Source organism: Erithacus rubecula, assembly GCF_903797595.1.
Source record: "Erithacus rubecula genome assembly, chromosome: 3".
Classification (NCBI taxonomy): domain Eukaryota; kingdom Metazoa; phylum Chordata; class Aves; order Passeriformes; family Muscicapidae; genus Erithacus; species Erithacus rubecula.
This window is the reverse complement of record NC_136689.1, coordinates 133,777,806-133,797,822: the sequence shown is the minus strand read 5'-3', so window position 1 is coordinate 133,797,822 and position 20,017 is coordinate 133,777,806.

The window sequence follows — 20,017 nt, the reverse complement described above, 5'->3', positions numbered from 1 at the left end:
TAAAGCTTCCTGGAGTGCTAGGGAGGCAGTGTTTGAATGGATGTGGACTTGAGGTGTCAAGGAAATCTGCCACAAAGATACAGTCAGTTTGTGTTTTTCTGAGAGAAGTTACTGAGCTTCTCTCATTTTTGGAAGAACCTATTATATTTGTTGCAAGTATTTTCCTCTGCAAGTATATTTCCTCTAAAAAAACTAGGCTTAAACTAAATAGATTGTACCAAATATTTCTTGAGTTTGCCTAGTAAAATAAATTGTGTTTATATACTTTTCACTTAATAGTCTATTTCTAGTAGGTGGCTTTTTTTTTTTTCCCAAAGTGTGCTGAAGTGTATCTAATTTACTATGAGAAAATATTCTTCCTCTTATGCTTTGCCTCTTGTTTTGCTGTTAGGTTTTGTAAAATCTTAACTCTAATGGTGAAAGCCAAACACAGAAATATTTTTACCTGCACTTTGCCAGTAACATCAAAAGATGTGCTATTATCTCAACAGCAATTTGGACTGGTTATCAAATGATAATCTTGGAATGAGTGAGTATGATTTGTGACGGTACTTATCTTTTGTAGGTGTGGTTGGCATGTATTAAAATGTTTTTTTTCCTTGCTGGATAGCATGCCAAGACTTCAGGCAATAAGTAATTATTCCATGTAAAATATTTATTCTCTGCCAGTCATATGTCTTTCTCAAAGATCTGACTTTGCAGCAGGCACTTAAAACCATGTAAAAGCTTAAATATGAGGCCAGAATGAAACCTGATGTAAGCAACTACAACAGAAATATGTGTTGTGTGTGCTCAGTAGCTCTTTGTGAGTAGAGACCAGTTTTATATCCTGTCTGCATTTATTTGGAACCTTAAGATCAGATTATTCAATATTGGGCACATCATTTTCTGTTCCAGCTGTGACCCAACTAAGAACTCACTAAGGTGAAGATTTTTGTGTTTTAGAGCTGCAAAACGAAGCTTCTCTTTCTTTTATTCCATTTTACGCTGTAGGTTATTCCCTGCCTGAAGAAGTTTTTTGTGCCTGAAGTGGAAGCTCCAGAGTTCATGCACAGTGTAAAGGGGGGTTGACCATGGCAGTTCCCAGCAGATGCTCTGCTGCTGAGCCTGGCTGTGCCCCTGAGCCCCCACACAGCCACAACAGCCCATCCCTCCAGCAGGGCACACGGTGAGCTGCCACACACTGGGAAGGCTAAACTGAGCACATTAAAATAAACTGTGCTACGTTGAACTTGCACTAATTTATTTAAAGATTTATTTTCTCAAATCTAGCACTAAGAACTGAACTCATAACCTAAGACTTACTTCACTCTTCCAAAAAGAAGAGACACAATCAACAGAGGAAATAGAGTAATAAATGTGCATGTAAGAGTCTGTGTTATCTGCCTTTTCAAATAAAATATTCACTTCAATATCTACATGCCTGCACCGTTAACATCCTCTTTTCCTGATTCTAACTTCAGCATCAAGATAAAAAGCTGACTTTATTTTCTCTAATTCCTTGAGACAGCTGCTGCTGCATTGGTGCTTGCCTGCAGGACTGGCAAGTGGTTGTGCTTCTGAAAGGTTTCAGGGCACGTCTCCCTCTCAAGAAATGTTGGAAGGCACAAACCTCTTCTCAAGTACAATGAGTAATCAAAAGAAGAAGCTTCAGGAGGTGAAATAAACTTCTGGAAGACAAAACTGTAAAGTAAACCACCTTAGTAAGCTATTTGCCATGAAAAAGAGCATCTAAGATCCCTTTGTATTTATTAAATTTTGCAGTAGGGAAATCTGTCAAATGTTAGTGTAACTCTAGCTACTTACAAATATTATCTCTGGCATATGCCACTGTGGCAGGTAATTTAGACCCTGGTATATGACCTCAATAGTTTTTTTGTCCCCTCTGTGGTAGTTAGAAAAGGAGTCTGACCAACAATGAAATCTCTAGATAATTAGAAGCCAAAGCTTGTCCTTATTGCACAGCTAATCTCTTGTTACACTTTTAATATGTTACTGCATTTCAGCTAAGTTTTTCTTTCAGTTCTGAAAAACCTTGCACGAGTAATTCCCATTCATAACAATACATTGATGCCATTTATTTACTAAATCCTTTACTTGGTAAGCATAGATATTGCTTATTCTTTAAAGTTCCCAGAAATTAATTATTTCTCCAATGCAACTCTAGTGAAGACAAAACTAGGAAATCAAGTTAGCAGAAATGCTGGTACAGGATTAATATAGTGAAAAAAACCCACAACCATGGCTTATTTTCATAATTTGACAGACAGGTATTACAGTGATCATCTTTACAAACTGATTCTATCTTGGAGATTACACTGATATGTTAATAGCAGCTTCTGATGTTAAGTTGATAATGTCATTTATGTATTGGCACAACACTGGTAGATTGACAAGACCTAAATTCTGTGGCAAGACACAGCAAGATTTAAAGAGGAGCAGGAGGAGCTGAAAACTTGATGAAAGAAAGGGATGTGAGCAGATCAGGCTGCACCCTTGGACTTACTGGAAGGATTTTCTGTTAACTTCTTGCTAATCATGCAACATTTATGTGAAATTTAATTCTTGAACTTACTTCTTTGAAACTAGATAACTGAACAATTTCTATCTGCTGCTAAACTGCTGCTAAACTGCAGACTCTCAGTTTCCAACAACTTAAGCTATCCAATATATTGCTGTATGTGAAAGTAGCAGGCCTGTACCTGCTCAGGAAGATGAAGGACCTCCTGGATTTGTTTTTACAAGGAGGACATCCTGATTTTTTGTCAGCGTATGTGACATAATCATCATGAGATTGTCACTGTTGTATAATTCTACAAGGAAATGACAGGTTCACAGATCACTCTATATCTGATTTGGCCTGAAACCCTGCTGTTATCTCTCACTTCTGATCACTTGAATGTGGAAACATTTCTAGGCTCCGAACATTTTGAAAAGGATTACATATGAGCACAAAAAGCAATATTCAAAGGGGAAAGTTTCAGCCTGACTTTTTTAAAAGTGTTTGGCAAAGGACATTGAGTGAGTTAAAAGGGCTGGGAGTTCCAGACAGAAGGAACAGGGTATGCAAATATTCAATTAGCACCAGTATGAGGGTGAGACTTTGGAAGAAACAGAACAATTTAGAGATGAATCTCTGGGAGAATTGGCAGGAATGTAGGTGACAAGGAAGTCTTATAAATCATGTCATGAAAAAAGCATGGAATGTTTGATAGCAAGGAACGAAAAACATATGAAAACAGTGCAGCACGTTACCCAATTAGAAGCAAATGCAGTGAGAACATTTCAGGGTAATACAGGGATCAACTTACTTCTAGGCAAGGGTCCAGCTCACACATTTTAGAATGGCTACTGTGGAAGCAAAGTGTGTATAAGAAAGTAGGCGTGAAGATGATTAAAATAACCAGGCCTGCTCATGATTGCATGGGATGAAGACAGTGTAATTAACTTGGCTAAAGGAGTGTCTTATCCTTGCGATATATGTGAGCTGATAAGAGGCTAAACAAGTGGAGGCAGCTGAAAATTGAATGAGATGGAATGGAGACTTCAAAACAGCTCCAAAAAAATTGACTCATTGTGTTGCTGTAAAACGTCCATTTGATCTGCAACGTGGAAAGAGCATTCAGCTTTGTCTCCATCCTGAAACAAGTCATGCCATAGTGGCACTTGGGTACAAGTAGGATCTTCACAATGTCATTTTTTCTGTGTTCCAACTAAAGATTAGTTTACCACAGATTACCATGGAATGTTTGGCAAAAAATTTCTTGCAAAAAATAATCTTACAGCAGAGAGATAATGGAGACAGTGAAACCATGGTTAGAAGGGAGAAAGATGCAAAGTATACATGCAGATCCTACATGAACAGAAATGAAAACACAACATTGATCCACTAATATAATTTTTAGAAAAGTTATTAGAAGCAGATGTAAGGAAATCAAATTTTAGTTTTCCCTTCATCATCAATAATTCCTGAGTATATTGTTGCAGTTTCCTTTGGCTTATCCAAATGAAATTTTACAACATGAGAAAAAGAATTCTAACTCTCAAGCTGACCCCTGTAATTCTGAAGTAATGAAGATTATAAAGAACCTACAAAATAAATAATGAAGACAACTGCAAGTTGTTGAAGGATCAGATGAGGAAAAAGACTGTTCAGGATACCCTGAATAACTTTTTTGTTTGTCTGAATGTTCAACCACATAAAAGAGTTGATCAAAAGAGAAATCTATATTTTTCTTCATAATTTCTATTTTAAGTGAAAAAAAAAAAGGAAATCACAATGGATGTACAAATGAAGAACCAAACAAAACCAGAAGCATTTATTTTGCACATAGGAAAGTTTTCATGTGATGTAGCATGCCATTTTCACCCTGGTCACTTGTAACTTTAAAGAAGCTGAGCTTTCAAAGAAAGTCAAGTAGGCTATCAGCTGATCCTCCACACAATGCTCTTACCAGGTGAAGTGCTCGAAAGTGTTATGAATTCTGAAGATTTGGCAGTGGTAGCATGTCCCTTATCATTCCTACCAATGTCTTTGAATATATCTGAAGAATTCTTCTAAATAGAGACAGCCCGATCAAACATTACATTATGTTAATAAAAATATCTATAGAAACAGTGTATTTTGTTGACCTTGGAATTTCAGTTAAAACTCCCAAGTAACAGTTACTAATTTTAAAATATATTGTTTTGAGAGAAAACTTTAATTTATTTCAATAATTACTTAACAGGTGATGGAAGAGTAAAGTGGGTTTGATTCTGTGTGGACAATTGGACTGTACTCCCTATTTTTGTTTAATCATTGGCTACCTTTTTTCTAAGTGCATAATTGGTGATTTTTCTTCAGCATGTTTGTGTCCATTACAACACTGACATGCCAGGCTGAGAAAATGAAGAATGTTTCTTCTCAAAGCTAGTCTGCAGTCCAGATCTCAAGGAACACTTATATTTAATAACCCAGTATAGCTAATGCTTAGAGCTTGATATCTTTGTTCTGCTAACAATAATACAGGCATTTTTCAGTCATAATGAGGTGTGCTAGCAAACAGATTAAAAACAGGGGAGTTCATACTACTGTCACAGAAAACCATTCCAGAGTCCATTTCTCCAAGATATCAGCACTTTCCATTTCAATAGTACTGCTCATGAGATGTCCAGCATTAGCAACTACAAAGATTTTCAACACTTGTCAAGATGACCATTAAAATATACTATGAGTTGTAAAACTTAGTTTTCTCTTTCAGAAACTTAATTTTAATCAAGATTGTGTATCATCCCCCTTTTCATATTCTTTATGGAACTGAACCAAGAGAAGGTCAGGAACCTTCCTTGGGCTTTGTTTCAGAATTTTTATGGCAGCTTCTGAATTACTTGGAGCTTTCAAAGAGTCAGCTTTCCAAAGCTGAGAACAAATAAAGCTAAGTCTATTGGGAGAAAGAATTTAAACAGAAAAATATGAATAATTAGGAACTCTTTAAGAATATTTTACTAGATGTCCAGAAGCCACAATCAATAAAGAAGGACAACTGCTCTGGTAATAAGCCAATTTGGCCTAGAAGGAAAATTAAAGCCATTCTTAAAAATACTCCTGCATGCAATATTTGTGTGTCTCTGTGCATGTGCACTTAAACTTATCAATACTTATAGAGTGAAATGGGAAAAAAAGGACTGAATAGGAAACTGATAATGAGAGCAGAAGGATAAATATGAAGTGAATATCCAGAAAAGTTTAAATGCAGTCTGGGGTGCTTTACATGAGTAACATTTCACTGTGCTGAACAGAAATGACATAAAACTGGAATGTAGAGATGAGACCAGACAGTTTCATTCACTCACTAACTTGGGTACAAATTAAAAATATGGGTTTTCATCCAGTCAGTCATATAAAGACATTCATCTCAGAGCAAGATGGGTTGCAGCAGCATCCTCCTTTTGGGGACAGTGTAGAGCCTAGAGCAGAAGAAGCTATTTCTCATTTTGACAGTGACCTCTGCTGTAATTAATTAAATTATTAATTATAATAAGGCAAAGTACTTCCTTTCCCTTATTACTATATTGCTAATGTATCAGGCATTATTGAAGTTTGAAATATGTCCAATCCTGGTACTCATAACTTAAAAGATGTATTTATTGGAAAGTATTTGCAAAAGATCTATGGGACAGATTAAAGGATTGGAGAAAGGGGCAACACTGAATGAACCAGAGTTCTCTTTCTTTAGTGGAAAAGTGAAATGGCTAATGGACAGAAAAACTATAGTTAACATAATTGTAGTCACAGCTATAAACAGTTGGTGGGTTAACATGTTTATACATGGTTTGTGTTCTATCTGCTTTTGCCCTTCCTTCAAAGAAAGTATGACATGCATTATACCACAGCACAAATACTGCACACTCGTTCAACTGCAGAAGTCAGACTGAGGACAAGTTTCTTCCAGTTTTAATCTGTGACTGCAGCATGAGCTTTGCTGGGGCTGGGGAATGGTGTTGAGAGAGAGGACAACATCTAATCTGAGACTGCACTGGAAATCCTCACCCAAGAAATGAAGTTATTTGTTGTCACCAGCTCTTGCATTTAAAAATGGACTAGCTGAGGAATTTTTACATTCACACTGTGAACAAAATCATGGGGAAAGTTAGGCAAAAATAAATCCAAGGAAGAGGGAAATACAATTTCCAACAATTGCCCTTAAAATGTTCAGCCTGGAGGAGGAGGGCAGCACAGGCTGGGAATGAGGACTGTATCAAGGGAGACCAAAATGCTGGTTACTATCACAGTCCCTAAGCTGAAAACCCAAATCTAAAATATTATTACACCAATAATAGATTATTTTGATTGCACCTACAAAGTAGTTTTTAAAATTTCCATCTCATTCTTTAAACCTTTGGAGAAGCAATTGGTCTTTTCTACATTCAGAAACCATCCATAGTTACAGGCAAGCCATGGGCTACTCTCTCTGAAAAATCACTCTATATAACTTGCATTATTGCTGTAAATTTTTGTAGCTTTTTTCCCCTTTTAGATTTAAAGACTAAAATGGATACTAAAACCTTGAACTCAGGAATTACATGATTATTCCTGTGAAGAACTGAGTATCTTCTCAGCAAGGTCAATGAGAACTCAGAGTTGGGAACATCCACATGGCAAATAAAATTTCTATGCTACAGAAAGAGTGAGAGTCTGGAGTAGAAGATGTACATTTAGCAGGAAAAAAAAAATTCTGAAAAGAAGATATAGAAACATTTGAATTTCACAGACCTGAAAAATTATAAGCAATATCTAATTAATAGTTTTAAATTAAGTAAAAAGAAAAAAATAGCAAAACCAACCTCTTAAAAAACCCCCAAAAAACTTCAAACAAAAAACATAGGCCCCAAACCCCAAATTACTTATTCCATTCTTATTCACAGAGCATTAAATGTCTGGGGTTTTTTTTCAATATCGACATAAGCCTGTAAAACATTTCAGTTTCATAGAAAGAACATTTGAATGGAAAATTGTTTCATAGAAAAGTAATTTATCATCTTTGCCTCTTCTATGAAATGTTTATGCCACCTAAGCCAACTTATAATACACTTTGAGAATGGCCATATTCTATGAATATTGTAATATTACAAACAGTATACAAATTAGAAAAAATCTAATAAATTATTTTTATTAAAACCTTTAGTAATTAGTGTATCGGTCTACAAGTCTTTAATTGCATTTGACTTCTGTCATTCTACGTTTTCTATCTGTCTAGATGCTAATCACCATTTTCACAGTAGAATAGAATCCAGAAGAATGAAACTTTGAAAATACTTCACCAAGAGTCCTGTTGGCCTAATCAACTCATACAAAGGTGATCTATAGATGCTAAATGTTAGAAAAGAGTCTGTTGGGATACTGAGGCTCAAGAGAAAGATCCTTTAGGTGAATCTGATTTTGTAGCTTTTCTTTCACCATTATGGAATGTAGGACTCCAGGACTTTTATGATATACACACTGTAACATGTCAGTTCTTGCCTGCACACCTCATTTTTTTTCTAATTTTTTTCTTCTTAAGCTTGAGTCTGAAAAGCCTGTGAATTTTGTCTGTTCTCAAAGAGGAGACTGAGCAAGGGGAATGGGTGTCTTGCAGTTGAATTTCCTCAGTAGTTTGTAATTCAGATGTTGCAGGATATTTACAATTACTGTTAACATTGTTCATAATCCAACATCTAACATTATTTGAGAAGAATCTAGCATGTGATTGCAAGCACTCAAAACCCAGTTGATTTTTACAGCCATTGAACCAAATACAAATTCCTACCAGCCATATTAGTCTGAATCTTCAAAACAACTTTTTTGTTAGAAGAATACTAACTGACCTGATACAATACAAAAAATGGATCAGTCCTCTGAAATATCTTCAATATCAGAACTCATAGGAAGCACTATCCCCCTCTGAATAAGGCAACAAGAAAACCAGATAGAGCCAGAGGCATTGCACTCAGATCTCCCAGAGTCATTCACAGCACCCCAGAGACAGAAGTCATGAGTTGAGAACCCACCTGGTCCTCACCTGTAGTTCAGTTCTCACGAACAGAAATTCAAGGGACCAATTAACCTGTAACACAGCAAAATTCAGAAACAATGCTTATGTCAAGCAGTCTTCCAGGCAAACTGGGAAGGATTTGGGGAGTGAGCTGTTGAGAAACATAGCTGTTCAAAAACTCTTCTATCTAAACCTGTGTAGGATTAGAAATTTGCTAAAGGCAACACAAAAAATCCTATTTTTTGACGGAAAACATTTTCATCAGGAGTTTGTCCATCTCTCTTTACTATTGTACTAATTCAACTTATTAATGTATATTTTTTGTACATACTCTGGAATGATCTTCAACAAGAAGACCTTTCCCCATGACATTCTGATCCAAATCCAATATTCTTTACCAGATGCAGCTCATTGTGTGTCTACTGAGCTAAATCTTCTGGTCAACCTCTTTCATTCATGCTCTTCCTCACATGATCCTTTAGATGTCTGACCAAAGCTTAATTAATTCTATAGCAGCTTACTCCCAACTACATTATTTTCTGGAAGTCCAAAAACTTTCCTCATAATTTGATAGATTCATAACTTCAAGGTTATATGGCATGACATTTCTAATATCATCATTTTAATGAAACTGAGCTATGATATGGGGATTTTTTTGGCTACCTTTAAATTAATTTGGTTTTCTTAAAAAAAAAAAATTCTGGAGACTTACCCCTAAAGGGCTATTTTTTATATCAAAATCATATTGAAGCAAAGAAGATTTCACTTGAATTGCCACATATTATGCAGTACTCACACAGTTTGACATTTTTCCTTCTTTTGAGTGTAAATCCAAATGATAAGTGGCTGAGATCATACCTTCTAATAATCTTCCATTATTTATTACTTAGGACTGCCTTTTTGATGAATTAGTCTATAAACTGCATCCCTTGATTACACTTGCAATTCAGGCTATAGTGGCTAAAATTTCTCTTGGAAGATTAGACTTGTCCAGGAAAATCTAGAAGAAAAGAAAAGATTTAATGCTTGAGGGTATTCATTTTTGGGCAGACTGCTGGATAATATTAGCTGTGAATCTATGCTGAAGTCTGAAGGAAAATGAAGTAACTAAGGGAAAGCCAGCAGAAAGCTGGAGAAGTTTTGGCAAAGTATATTTAAGTGTCTTTCTTTGTTGGCTAATGAAAAGTTCAATATTTGAAAAATTGGAAAAAAGCTATAAATTTTCTTTCTACTAATTGAAAATATTGCAAAATTATTAGCATACACATTGAATCATAAGAGCTTAAAAGTGTTTAAGCCCAAGCAGAAATGTAATTGATATTGCCAGCAGCTTACTTAGTTATACAACATAAGAAAAAGTGAAGTTCAGACAGAAAGAAATTTATCTCATTTCTTGAAGGCAATATCCATTATCCCATGACCTAGTCTTTGAATTCAATGGTGGTATCATTCTTTCCTGGACTGTCACAGTCTAGAAAATGAAGCAATACTGACAGTGAATAACTGGAACAAACTCCTGGGGTTTTCAGCATTTTCCTCATTCTACTATGGTATACTCCAACAAGGCAAATATCTCCCTACAAGCAGCAATTATTATGAAACTTAGTGTTAGGTAGACAGTTATCCTAGAGCTCACTCTATCATGGACTAAGTACGGTAGAATTATTTCTCCAAGGAGAAGTTATGTGGATTCCAGTGGAGATAACCAATCTTCATCAAAGGGCTACAACTCACAAATCTGGCTAAAACCAAACCTATTCAGAAAGACATGGCTTGGAATGCTCAGGAATAGGTGATGAAGTAATATATGTGAAGTGTTATATGGTGTAGCTCACAAAATCAGAGCATTAGGCTGAAAGCTCAGCAATCACATAGGCTTGTTCAGGCCCCTGTCTTCAGTAGTTACATTTCATTTATGCCAGATGAATGACATATTACATAATCAGATATGAAAAATAACACCCAAGGACCCTGAAGGGATGCAAACCTCTTTTCGGACTTATATGTGCCTCTGTGGAGAGGATGCAGCAAGAGACCTAACAGCCCTGGACAAAGAAGTTGTCACATGAAAATAGGTGATATATAAAACATGGGAATGTGTAATTGGAAATTATAATGGGCATTACCTGGAAACAGTACTATGAGCAAGGTTTTAATGCTCTTTCCATTTCTTCTAATTCCAGTGAAATCAGGGTGCATGCATCTTCCTCTAAGTGAAAACTATCTCATCAAAGAAGTATCTAACCCCATCATTAAGATTCTTTTCACGAGATATAATTATTGCTATTAACATTAATATTTTTGCTGTAATAGTCTGGTTTCTGTATACTCCCCACTATTCTCAGAGCATCTTTCCCCAGGTTTGCACATTCCATATGATCAAGTGTATTCAGCCCATTTGCCTTTGCCATGAGAACTCATGAGGGAGAAAACTTTATCCCCACTATGGAACAGCCCACTTCATTGGTTTGTGTCTTTGAGATTGGAAAAAGAAACTCAGGAACATAAGCTTTCCTTAAGTAACCAGACTCCAGATATCTAGCAACTTCATCCATGCAGAAGCATAACCTGTGCAAGTGCCTGATCCTGCAGAAGGAATAAGCTGTTGTTGCAGGAAGAAGTGCTGGGCAGCATGCAGGGTGTCCCTGCCCATGGTCATGGTTAAGCACCAATAAGCCCTTTTAGAATACCACCCTCTTAAAATTGTAAATGTTGCTCCTACTTACACATTTTTATATACATATTGTCTTAAATTTCTGAGTTCCTTAGGAAATGCATTGAGTGAAGAAGGGCTGATGACAAATATTTCAGTCCTCTTAATTACTATTCTTCCACTGAAATCAAATAAAAACACCCAAAATAAAACAAAGAGGGTTTGCCAGAAACAGGTGGACAGTTCTTCCTAAGTTACAATGTATACATGATTCAGACTAAAATGTAAGCAGCACAGGAGCAAAGATTTATTAATTATTCAATAATGGACAAAATAACTCTCAAGTAGATGGATTGTCCTGTATGTGAGACAAGATTTGTTTTGTCAAAAAGTACTTTTTTGCCAATATGTCTGTGTTAACACTGCTACATACCTCTATAAACATTTTGAAAGAGCATGGATCATTTTTTATGGAAAAAACTGAACAGTACCTCTACCTGCTCATTTACAAATCCCTTATTTTTTGATCCTTGATACATTAATGTCTCGATACTTAATGAATCAATATGGTTCTCAGCTGTTAGAAACAAAAGGAATTTTGAATCATGTAATTATGAAATACAAAAGTCAATTTCCCCTGTACTCCCAGAAGTGAATTAGAAAAGTACATCTAAAGATTGGATGCAATTCAAACATGAGTAGACATAGACATTGTCTAAATGAAGAAAGGAGGGCCAAAAAACTCTCGAGTTGCCAATGTCCCTCACAAAGTTGGTCATTACTATATGCAGCACTGAGAAGGTGAGCAAAGATCCCTTGGACTCTTTTATCTGATTAGTGATGATGAAACAGAAAAGTTCTCATTTAATTTGGTTGATTGTTGAATAACTGTTGGTATGATCATCAATCAAGCTGAGACATGGAAGATTCCCTGTTCCAGCAGAAAATGAAAATACGTCAGTAATTCTTCTGTAGCATGACCCTAACATTGGGCTCCAAGCAGACCTAACTCAAAAACTCCAACTCAGCCTCACTGCAGACATTTAACAATCAGACAATCTGACAGAAGAAATGACCTTGCATGTTTGTGATTGGCTAAAAGATTGTTGCCAGCTGTGAAAGAAAGATGTGGTAGTTACAATTCAAGAAGATAACCATTTTCAGACTTTATTACCATTGAATAGATTCTGATGAAAACCAGTCATGACAGACCTCAAAAGCTGAGGCTAACACAAAACTCTTTTAACGTTAGATTACTGAGATGCATATGTGGAAAGGCTTATGACTGTTGGATTTTTGTTTTTTTTTTTTTAATGGGTACACATCACTTCCACTTATATGATTCAGGGTGGCAAATCTGATGCAGAATTAGCAATGCTAAACTCAGAAGACCTGACTTTCAGAAAAGGCAAGTATATGGCAAGTAATAATGGTGGAGGAAGAAGGGAAAATGGAAGTGATGAGAGCAGCACCAGGTGAGAGCAATGCCTGAATGGGCATGTGGAACTGGCCATGGCAGTCAAAACCAACTGCAGACATTGTAAAATAAATAAAAAGCTTTGGAATAAGAACAACGTTTGATCTCTCAAGGAAGCATGTGAAATTAGATGCTATTGCAAGTAATAGGGACATGGAAAAATAACCATCATCAATGGAACAAAAAGTGCAGAGGGTAAAGCTTTAAGTAAATATAAAACAGTAAGGTAGAATTGTCTAAGATTTTATGATTCTAAAGAAGAGAAGGAGATGGTTTGCATAAAAGTCTGCTTAGCTAATCATCCTTTTCAGAGGACTGATGAAATAGACTCCAGTAAGCAATTCTCAGGGACAAGATTGTCAAGCTGTTAATAAGAAAGAGAAAGGTAAAGTCATCTACAAGTTTCCTCTTCCTGGTTGAAGCACTCTCTGGATTTGGGGGCTGAAACTCCCATGCACCCACAGAGTCAAAAGTGCAAGCTGAGGCACTGATGCCTAACATCTCTTAGGAGAAAATTCACAAGGAAAAATAAATATATTAACCATATGGAAAATATAAAACTATGACTGAAATGAGAATTAGGTGTCTTATACTCATCAGATCTTCAAATCAAAAGTAGAGACAAGAGGGTCATCTGAATTTTCGGGGTTTTCCTTCTTACACTAACTGTCTTTGCATGTTCCTCTTTCTTGCTCTGTGACATATTAACAGTGAACAATAACAGTGAATTCAGTGGTCAAAAAGTAATCTCTTCTTGTGTGTGTTCTGAAATCACAACACTTGAAAAACTCCTGATTTCTGGAGTTTTCCTTGTTAAAGGATTCTTTTTCTAAACTTTCACTTTGGATGAAATTTACCCCACTAATTTTCTGTTGGATTAACTAAATGTAGGAAGGAAATGGTATGTAAAAAGGGGCTTGCTAGTATTACTTGACAGTGATTAATTACTTCAATGTTAGGAGATGTGTTTGAGATAACAGGCATTTAGACCTCTGTGATATTAACAAAGCAGGTCTTACAGGGGACTAGATTCAAGGGAAATAGATTCAAATAAACATGATAAAATTTTTATTCCACTAAAAATAATGTTCTAAGTAAGAGACACACCTTAAGATTTGGGGTATAATTTATCTAAATATCCCTTAGAGATCCTTTCTTCTCTGCAAGCCACATGAAAAATCACAGTATCACTTAATGTTCTATTTTACCTATAAAATATTTTATTGTTGGTTAGGCAGCATGTAATATGTAGTGTAATTTGGTTCACATGGTAGTGACTATTCTGTTCTTTTCAAATTGCAAAGACTCGTTACCATAAAGGTAATGAAACATAAGTACCTAGACCAGACTCCAAATCTGATGGATCCATATTCTTTCCCATTCCAGAGTCAACAGGAATTTTCTCAGCAACATCAGCAAGAAGTAGATAGATGGTGATCAGATTTTCCATGAGATTAAATGGCTGTCTTAGTGAGAATGAATCCATTCTGAAAGCAGAAATTAGAGAACATGTCAGCAAAAGTAGAACTTTCATGGGGGGAATTTCCCTTGTCTCCAGCACAGAAAGCATTATTAGCATAATTCCTCAAGCGCACACCAGCTAAGATACCTGTGAGTTATTTATTAATAGTTAAAGGAGTTATTTGGCATCCAGCATCAAATATAATTCTTGAAAAGGGCTGACAGCAGAATATATTTGTTAACTGGAGACATGCCTAAACTTTGCCAAGAGAAATACTGAACTACATGTGCACTTATTGAAGGAGAGTGTGCCTTTTTAAAGTTGAAGTCCGTGTTTATATAATTTCCTTTTTCATCTTGTCATATTTCTCTAAATTTAGATGGATAATGGTAGCAACAGGAATAAGGTGGATTGCACTAAGGAAGAGCTCTGCCTGTTATACCATTCAAAGCTTACATTGTCCTGCAGCACTTTCTTTATATAGAGTGATAGAAGACCACCCTTGTGATACCCTAAAACCTTGACTTGCTTATATTTTGTTCATTTTCTTTAGTTTAATGAGGTGATAAATAAACAAACTTCTCAAGGAATGAGAGACTGTCAGTGCTCAAACTGAGGCTCTCTGTTTATTCATAGGCCAGATATAGATGGCAACAAGCACCATGCAAAAGTGTCTGACAGTAATCATGCAGTTGGTCTGAGGGAACAAGGCCAGGTTAGGTGGTGGTTATTAATGGAACTCCTAACTGCTCCATGTATGGGACCCTTTCCTGAGCTGAGATGGTCAATGTTATCAAACATGGTCAAATATGTGGAATTGAAACAGGGGAACCAAGGATAAGAATTGACTTGTAGGCTGTTCTCTCAGAAATCTCCTCTCTTCTAATTGATTTTCCATGTGAAATAAAGAAATAAAATAAAATTGAGTGAAAACTGATATCTGTGACATAGTAATTCATAAGAAAGCTGTGGTATGGAAAAGTTGCTGAGGCAGAGTAGAGCCTCGAGCTGCAGCCTGAGCTGCAGCGTGCTGTGCTGCTGTTTGGATCCCAGGCTTGGCTGCCTCTCAAGGCAGACGGGCTCTCAGCCACGCTGGAGGCTGTTTATCTGGCAGGGTGCAGGGAATCCATCCATCCATCCATCCATCCATCCATCCATCCATCCATCCATCCATCCATCCATCCATCCATCCATTCATCCATCCATCCATCCATCCAGCAACCCTCGGCGTGCGCCGGCACGCAGGGTCCCGTGCTCCCAGCCTGCCCTCCAGCCTGTCTGAGCCCATCCTTCACATCCCTGTCTGCTTCTGAGGATGATTTTGCCTCCTGGAATGGCCATCAAACAGCAGCACAGAGTCTATCACCATTGATGATCAAGAACCTTGGGCCTTTCATGTGAGCTAATGCAAGTATCAAGATCTACTATGTATAATATGGCAAAGAAAAACAACGTACTCAGGAAGTTTCACAAGATTTATCTTTTAGATACCGGGAAACTGCTTTGAAAACTTCTGAAGCAGCATCGCTGATGCCAAAGGTCAATATTTTCAGATGATGTTCCCACAAAATCAAATCAAATAGGATATTTATTTTACTGTGACATACAACTTCTTTAAAAGTTATTTTTGCAAGTCTACTGACAGGAGATAGCATTTTGCTTGTAACTGCTCTTTTGCTGATGGAGAAAGGAGATCCTGATTAGAAGGAATTCTGTATACACAGATAAAGAAATACTCTATTTACTTTCCTGTAAATGTTTGTTTATTCCCTAAAAATTCCCTGAAAATTTTAGCTGTATGTGAAAGAGATATCCACACATTGATGGCAATTTGTTTCATTTTAAAGCTTAAAATTAAAAATAAGAGAATATTTTGGACAATAGCAGTCATGTGGACATTTTTGCAAGAGTGGGAATAGACACATTGTTTAAGATATTGCTAAAATATTATAGGGGAGAAAAGGAGGCAAAATTACAATTATGTCCTTTAATATAAAGTTATAACTCTTTCAGCTCTGTTTTATTCTGCAAACACTGTAATTTAGAGTAGTGATTATCTACTAATCAGGTGTTGTTATTGCAGTGTTCTCTTTTACCAGGACATTTTAGTGTTAAAAATTATAAAATATGTCAGTCAGTTTTGAGTGTACTGCAATTATTTTTATGGCTGATAAACTGAATGAATAACTCCCTGTGTGCAACTTAGGCAGAGCAGGTTTGAACAGTCCTTGGTTTGCTTTTGATTTACATGTCTATACAATGATGTGCAACTCTTAAAAAATACAGTATTACTGTCCAATAAAACAATTGGTTTAGAAGTCATTCTACTGGATGTTTTTGCTTTCTTTCACCTAACATTGCAGTTGCAAAAATATATACACACACTAGGTCAAAGCCTGTGTGCATTAAAATGCAGCTATTAAGGTTTCTTTTTTAATAAGATTGCAGAGATTCTTGGAAAGCCAAAAAAAGGATATGTGTTGTGATTGCTCTCAAGGTCATTAAAAACAACATGGGCAGATAACTTTTAGTTGGCATTTAAATCACTAGAAGAAAAGATAAAGAATCCTTGAATGACAAGAAGCAACTTCTCGTTTCCTGCATTGGGATTATCCTGCAGAGCTTCAAGAAAACCCCACAGTAAAGGTAAGGAAGAAACAGTTTTAGTACAACATCCCTTAATTATACACAGATGTTTCATAAGAAATGTAGCTATATCATCTGCATGGCAGAGAAAAACAGGGATTTTATTCCTCTGTCTGTTATCAATTAAATCATCAAAACAATTATCATTTGGATTACAATGTATCATTTCACTTTTAGAATGTATGGGGCGGAGGCAATCTATGAAGCAGAAATCTGCTAACCATCAAAGCAACAAAGAAACATTAAAGTTCAATGGACAGTTTGTTCATGTTTTAATCTAGAGGGTTTTTTTTTTTTAAATGGAAACCATGTTCACATGGTCTAAGTAACACTTGCGTCAAGAAAGCCTTTGAGGTTCAATCCAGGGAGACAGTCAAGTTTTTTCTCTTTTTTTCCCCTTCTCTACCCTCACCCCCTCCCACTCCCCTCCCTCCGTTTTTGGTTTGGTTTTTTTTTGTTTGTTTGTTTGTTTTCCCAACACCCACAAATGTTTTCAAGGGGGGGATATGATCCTAGGAGATCCCAAGGTGCCTGCTAGAGTTTTCATCTGGGAAAATATCTACTAAGAGGCAAATTTGACATAAGAATAGAAATTAAATGCTTAACTTCTAACTGTATTCCTTTGGAAAACTGTTGCAACTGGGATCTTATTCCTATTAATGCCAAGATTCTGTTATCTTCCACTATGCATGTTATACCTGCTCAGTGCTATTTATTATGGTGTTTATTATGGTATGTATGTTTCAAAGTATTCACCTGGCTTAAGAAAAAAGATATATTCCAATACTTTTTATTGTATATATTTCTTGCATAAATTAATGAAATGCCAGGTAACTAATTTCCTTATTGTTTTGAAACTGAAAACCTGTAAAACCAGCAAAGACACACTGGGTTTTTAAAAGAAAACAGAGATGTGTTTCTTATGGGAACAAGTATGTTGGTATGAAAAATTAAAATTCCCAACAAATCATCCACTTGGGATGCTAAATACTATCCCCAGATGCTTCTAATTTTTCTACTAGCAGATATTTTCAGAAATTATTCCCTATAAAAATATTAATATTTTCTCTTGCTGTGAAATTTAAATACTTTTTTCCTTCTAAAATTAAGCAACAAGTTTGCCACTTCACATTCTGATGCAACACCTACCTGGGACAAAGGGTCATATTCATAAAAAGCTTTCTGTGGCCAGGGCTCTTTAATAGTTTCCTTTTAAAGCTGAAAATAAAGACACATGGCTTTATTAGAGATAGACAAAATGTCATAATTACCTAGTCACAGAGATTAGTGTCTCCTTAAGGAAACATTTAAGCAGGGATGGGTTTTTCCAGCAGGTTCAAATGCAGGGATTGGAGAGAGCCCTCTGCCTGTGCCCCCTCCATGTGTGCTGATATGCAGTCAGGTTGCACAATTAGCATCTTAATTTAAACTGAGCTTTGTTTAAACTGCCATTTATACCTATAATTTTTGGCACTCCGTCCAGAAGGACAAAACAGCCTGGAAAAGAGAATCATTCTCCAGTAAGCAAATGCAATCTGCCTGCTGTCAACTGTCCATTTCCATCAGGTTAGGCTGCCTTTTCCATGTTTAGAGGTCTAGGTCAAATGTTTTACATGGACATAACAATTATAAGGAGAGCCACGAGCTTAGAAAAATAACTGCCATGGGATTTATTACTGCATTTTCTCTCAGAATTTAAGTGCATTCTACATTAAGAGTAGTCCAGGCTGTTTGTGTATATTTGCTGTCTCTTCACTGCATGTAAACAAGCATTTGTGAATTCAAACAGCTTTCATTTCATGGCAGTATCTGAGTGCCTGGTATGAACAACAGTGATACAGTGTCTGTATTAGCAAAAGAGATAAATTTGTTTTGAAATTGCCTATCCCTTACAGACACAGAGGTATTGCAGAGTTTGGGAATTTGATTGCTTTGAATGCTCACAGCTTTCCACTTGTGCAGCATAGCTGAGCAGTGTATTATTACCTTTGGTGCCAGAAAGGCACAGCAGCCTTCCATTGCCCTCCTCTCCCAAAAGGAAACATCCACAGGATCATTTTACTGCAGGACCTACTTTCTGACATTTCAGCTGCCTTGTTCATACACTTACCTGGCCACCCTAAAAAGTGCCAGTGGTTTGTCACCAATCAAGTATTACATGCACCATCTACTTTGCTCAGTAAAATGTCTCAGGAAGTGTTGCCACAGGAGATTGGAAGGAATTTATTGTTTTACTGATTGGAAATGGCGCAGATGTGGGTTGTGGAGGTAATGTGCTGCTGAGACAAGTGAGTATTCCAGCTGGCTCAAAGGCTAGACATGCCTCCTGACTTTTATGCTCCTTAACATTCAAATGTGCCAGAAGAAGCTCCTGGGCATCCTCAGGAGCAGGCCCAGTCCTTTACCTGCTGACAGCATGTCTAAACCTGAACCTGTCCTATTTTGAACATACTGGGAGCTTGAGAGCACACCTTGAGACTTTTAGCTTTTAAATCAAGCTTTCCACAGACTGCCAGCTGCAAAGCCCTGGATGATAAGTTTACTGGCAAGTTTTGTGTTTCTTTGCTGAACTCAAAGCCTCAGGGTGGTAAGACAGCAGTGTGGATTTTTGGCCCTTTCATCCTACCTATTAATTGATCTTCCAGTAGCTCGTGTAAGATATGCCACCACAACTCCATGAAGGATCATTAAAAATACTAACTGTGTTACATTATAGATATAGGCATTTTTCTGAGATTCAATATGAGCCCCAGCTCTCCATCATGAATATTTAATTCCTGTTTGCTTCACTATTTTGTCTTTTGCTTTATTTGCAGATTATGCCTGAAAAGAGGTAGTTGCTTTCTCTTAAACATATTTACCACTCAAACTCTGAACAGCTGCTTCATTTATATATGCATTAGAAGTACTTTTATAAGAAGCACCAAGTTACTGGGACTATTTTCACTGAAAATACACAGCAATCAAATTATTGCAGCACTTAACATCAGTCTCATGGGGTAAATACTCAGAGTTATGAATGTGATCTTTTGCTTTTCACATGTTCTGCAGTGATGACTTGAAAAACACTGATGAATATACCTGCTATAGAGTCATTCCCTGGAATATTTAACATACTCACTGAGAGGCAAACAGTGCTTTATTAATTAAAAAATGCCTTCTATCTCAGTTCATAGCACAGACATAGCAAAATTTAGACTTTGGAAAACTGGAAAGCAAAGAGTTAAATGAGATAGCCCTGCAGCCTAATTGTGCCCTCTGGAAGT